Consider the following 5,821-nt stretch of genomic DNA (forward strand, 5'->3'; position numbering starts at 1 on the left):
CGTGAAGTTCAACAAAAAAAAAAAAAAAAAACCAAAATGGGTGGTCAAGATTTACAGAATTGATCCCGACTATAGGCAGCTCAGTGTTGCGCATTGATTAAAGCCAAATGCTAGGGATGTTAACAATGCGGTTTGGGGAGTTTACAGCTCAAAAACATCCAATCCAAATAGGGTCCCCAATCCCAATACCAAAATAACGATTTCAAGCCGGTTTCAATTTGGTGTGGTTTGTGTTTGGGCTAACAATTTATAGTATGCAAGAAAAATAATAAAAATAAATAGTTGAGCATCCTACAATAAGAGCTAAAATTCTATGGAAAGCAAAATTGTTGTTGACAAATTTTCATTAAAAAATGAAAAGTCCTTCCACATTGTAGAAATCTCACCCACCTTATAGAAATCAATAACTCAGATAGTAAATAGTAACATAGAAACTACAAGCTCATTCCTCAGGCTCCACAGGGTAGTCCTCCTGAAATAAATTTTCAAACAAAAAACCCTTTTGAATTCCAACTTGTGCTATAGCCTATGATTGATTGTCTTGAAATTGGCTTACTGTTTTGTGATAATGTTGAAAAATTTTTTCCCTTCTATTAAATCTGTCTCTTTTTTTGGATTGATATTTAGTTTGATATGCAAAAGAAATACCTTTGAAGTGGATAAATATTTACTTAATTTAATAAACTTGGTATATTTAAATGAGTATTCATACTTAATCCTTCTAATTGTTCCTTACAAGTAATAAAATGACTATTTGATCTTTGAATTTATGTTCAATTTTTATGATAGTCTATACCAGCTATCTGGTAATATGATGATTCAAACAATATTTAATGTTAATTATAAATCGGGTTGTGGTTTGAGCTCAACTGGTGCAGGCTCTGCCACCTTCAGCCTAAACATAGCCATTAAGGTTTGGTTCGGGTTAGTTCGAGTTATAAAGGACTGATGCGATTCAGTCTAAACGATTCAGATTGCAAATTGACACCCCCTATCAAAAGGCGTTGATTCATGTTTTCCACGTGGGTAGATGGCATTGTCATTTGGATGTTGAATGTGTCGTTGGATACATTGAACTCCCCCGCTAACATTTTTTTTCTAAATTTCCCAAACGGATAAACTCAATATTTGTTCTGTTCTTGCTTATAAGTTTTCCCCTTTTGGTCTTTTTGACCCGTTGATGTATCCGTGTACCCGGTAAACAAATAGATGGCTGGTATATGATTGTGCTAGGCTAGGCTGACGCTAGCTTGACCCGACTTGAATTGTAAAATGTAGTAAGGATATCAAACCAGTCAACCCGGTTCACATCAAACCAATCCCTATATAGTGTTATCACGTACTACTAAGGTACGAAAGTTTGCCGAATTTCTCCGATATTTTTCTGATTGAAAGCCGGTATTTCAAGACAGTTTCGTTGACGACCCAAAGCCCCCAACAGAAACTAGAACTTAGGAAGGCACCAAAGGCAAGTCGGTATCAGGGATTTGACGAGCGCAGCGAATCGGGTCACTGCCTTTATCATCTTCTCCTTCCCTTCCAGCCATGGTAGAGTTCTTCTTCTCATATCTCCCTGTCTCATCTCATCTCCATAAGCTTTACAAAAGCAATGTTTGGGAATAGTTCAGAGGTTAGATGGAATAATTTAACATGGCAACCCCTCTCTTGCTCTCTCCTATCTTCTTTAAACGCCTCTCAGTTTCTTTTTGTGTTTACAACTTCAATTTTCCAGCTACCCTGTTTGGAATTCGGCCATCGTTGCAAGAACTTCTTAGCTGAAAAAATCTTCTATGTTCAAGGTAGTTCAGATCTGACTTGAGACTTGCAAGTTGGTTGAAAGTCACAGCGGTGATATCACCGTCGAGGTGAAAGATAAGAGGCATTTGCCTAAGATGACGAGCGTAACAAAGCATTGATACAAGGATTCAAAAGAAAGAGAGACATACCGACGAGATTCGGTGAAATTTAGGTGATTTTCGCCTATATTTTGCTAGTTTGCCCAAAAATTTGACATTTTGGCAAATATTGTTTTCCAATTTTTTTTTGTTTCGCCACCTGACAAATTTCGCCCATTTTTTGGGTGAAATTTGCTGAAATGTTTAACCATGGCGTAGAGTCGAGATGTGGATTTTACAGTTCTACCTGTGAAAATGGCGAAATTTGCCGAAATGTTTTACCGTGTGCATAGCATAGCTTTGTAGGCGTCAAAGACGCCGGTTTTACACTTTTACCCCAGTGGAGAAAATAAGAAAAAGAAAATCGAGATGTGGGACCCATAATACGGCTGTGGTCTCCTTCCGTACAGGGACAGCCCGACAGCCTTCCACCTTAATCCATTTTTCTAATGTGACCACAAAAATATATTTTTAAATTTAAAAGCAAATTAAGATAAGATTAACTAAGGATACATGTAAGATTGTCCCCTTCCTTTGACAAATTTAATTGTTGACCCCAAAAAAAAAAAATGCTTATTTCATGTAATTTGACAAAAGTTTTTTTTTTTTTTTTTTTTACTGTTTTTCTGAAAACAAGGGCTCCCCTTTCTAAAATTTGGACGGTCAAATTTTATACAAGGTCGGTTGGTAAGATATGTGATCAATCCCTCATTAAATCATTATTCAGTTTGTCATTTATCACTACAAGCAAGGGTTCAAATTTAAATTGCTCCTCACCATATCTCTAGTTGGATGGGTTTGTGGATTAAATAAATGGGTAATTTTTTGTATGTCCTAATCAAATGTGTTAAGTTAATCTCTAACAAATATATCGTCGACACAGGGAGACATTTCGACGTGTCGCTGGAGGGCGACACGACACCCCCAGCGACACCGATAAAACAATAAGTCGGCGACATATCGCCATGTGTCGGCGATATGTCACCGACAAGTCGATATATCGTCGAAAAATCGATGATATGTCGCTACATTCGCCATATGTAAAAGCCTTTCATTTGTTTTTCGTTCGCTTTTTGCCAAAGTGACATAGGGCCTCTAAAAGCTCCGTGTCCGTCGACAACAATATGTGAAGCATGAGCCATACTCAACATAATTATATAATGAATTGTAAACTTTAGTACATCTTTTTACTAATTGTGTATTTGTGTTCTCTTTGCATATTTACATTAGTTTATATGAAATTTTCAAACTTCCAGTTTTACCTGCATATAGCTGAACATGTGCCAATTATAAACTTTAGGTTAGGTGATGTTTTAGGTCAAAATAACACTCTCAATGTGTTTATTGACCTCAAATTAGGTTACACATCAAATTTCAGGTCAAAATGACTTGAAATACCCTTCGAAAAAGTCGACCGACTTTTGGTGACATGTCGCCGTGTCGCCAGGGTCCGACACAGCTACACGGGCCGACATGTCAAACCTTGCTTGCAACCTATATTGTTAGCCTTAACTCAAAAAAAAAATTTATAAAGTTAGTTGAGCATAATTAGAATCTAGGTTCAAAGCTCTAAAATTTTTTCAAGACCTTGACTTTGATGCATTGGCCGAAACCCCTAACTAGTAGATTTGTGTTAATTGTGATGGCTCTCAAAGTTGTGAGACGGATGGCCATGAGATTTTGGACAAATATATAAATCTATATATGGAAAACCTGTGTTTGTTTGCTAATGATGGGTTAGTCGAGCAGGTAAAGCCCAAACTTCCATGGAAAGGTCAAAACAAGTTATTGGCATTCGAGGTGAGAACACAAAGGCAAGAACTTTAAACTTCCCTCCAAAAGAAAATCACAAGTTTAACTTTGAATTTTGAGGAATATGTTGTTAAAAACTTGACAATAAGATACTCTAGACTCTTTTTTCCCTCATTTTTTTATTTTTACAAAAAACCCACTTATGAATAATTTTTATCATTCATCTATTGTTGGAATTTGACTATATAAATAGGCATGAAACCATCCTTAACCATCTTTTTTTTTTTTTTTTATCCAGATGACAAACTAGTGATGATGATGATGAAGAAATTTCACCTAGTGTTATTAATATTTGAGAATGTGTTTGCATCTAGGGTTGCTCAAATTGTGCTTACGGATGTCAGCTGGTCGGTCTCAATCAATATTAACAAGGTTGATTCAAGTCCTTAAGCACATCTTATTCTAGAATGAGATCAATTGATAAACAACTCAATCCTTCACAATCACATTGAAATCAATCAAATATCGCCTGAACAATTTTTTTTTTAATTTTTTAATTTTATTTCTTATTGATGTGGTTTCTAGTTCCTTATCAAGTATTATTATTGGAAAATAGAATATTATCTAGTGATACACGCAACAAAACAAAAATTGGTGGAGTTGAGACGTGTCGGTAGTAATCAACACTGTCTTTAAGATATTTAAAAGCCTCAAATAGTGCACACAGATTCTAAGTGCGTTTTCACTCCTCAAAATCAATCAATCCCTCCATCACAAACGATGCACTCTATAATTGATGGACAAAGGGATCCATAAAAGCTACATTCACCAATCTGTTTTATATGATATAGTTAAAAAAAAATCAACACTTCTCAAACCAATGGTCGCATAAAAAATAAACAATCCCCTTCCACTTTTATATAGAAGAGTAAGAGACACCAGTTAGGGTTACCACCAAAAACATGTCTCTTCCCTTAAAACTTGTCTTTCAGAAGATATCTTGACCATTTAGGTGTTGATTATGAAAGGACCCCACTGTTTAACAAAATGAAATTTTTGAATTTTTCAAATAAAACTTCTAAAATTACAACAATTGTCACAGGAAAATCAATGGATCAACCTCGCTTAACAACTTGAATTGAGTTCCTAACTATATGATTATATACAAAATATATCATTAATAAAAGATTTCCTTCCTCATCGTAGCTGTTAGTAGTTAAGTATAACACATCACTCTCTGCAACATTAGCATTACACTACTCTCAGTTCTTCTCACCATCACCTATAATTTTGATTTTTCTATCTTGGTTCTCCACACAGTTCTCATCCTCACCAACAATTTTCCAGTTTTCTTGTCAATTAAACTCTCCCTAGTGCTCCCCACACCACAAAGTTGCATCAATTATTACAGAATTAATAATAGAGATTCAAAGAAGACTGTCAATCTTCGCTGTCTTTCCCCTTTGCCTTTCTGGTTCTTAATTTTCAAATCCAAATATTCTAACGGCTCTGAGAGGAAGAGAAACCAGAGGAGAATCTCTCTCTCTATGCCCTCTGTTTCAGAGTATACTTCCTTTATTGTTTATTTATTACTTCTTGTTTCTCTCTTTTCTGGCTTAATCATTCAATCAACTACACTACGATTCCCTCCACGCGGAGAAAGAAAAATATATACATGTCTATTCCCATTATTCAGAATTTTCCACAGAGATTTCATGAAATCTAGGAAGCGAAAAAGAAAATTTAACTCAAAGCCAACTGAAGAAAAAAAAAATTCATTTCTCTTCGTAAAACAAAAATAAGGTGGACAAGAGTTGCACACAGAGATTGATGGTGCTCCAGAGTCTCAACCTTGAGAACAGGGGCTACTTGATCAAACACAGAAAACAAAACAAACCCAACACATGATTCTTCAATAGCTACATATAAACATGTTTTTATGTTATTCCTACCAGTTCCTCTCATCTTTGAACGACTGGGTTATTATCATCATCATCATCAATTGAAACAGAGGAACGCTTGATGAACTCCAAGCAATCAGCTATGGCTTCTGAATAGAAAGAATTTGATCGGCCATAGTTTCTCAGCTTATAATCAGACTCACCAAAGCTTCTTTCTTCCACTACTGCAACTCCTTTGGTGCTCCTCTTGCAGCCACTGATGCCCTTCTTCAA

This window comes from Hakea prostrata, chromosome 5, assembly GCF_041222555.1.
Source record: "Hakea prostrata isolate BN-2017 chromosome 5, UWA_Hpros_2, whole genome shotgun sequence".
Taxonomy (NCBI): Eukaryota; Viridiplantae; Streptophyta; class Magnoliopsida; order Proteales; family Proteaceae; genus Hakea; species Hakea prostrata.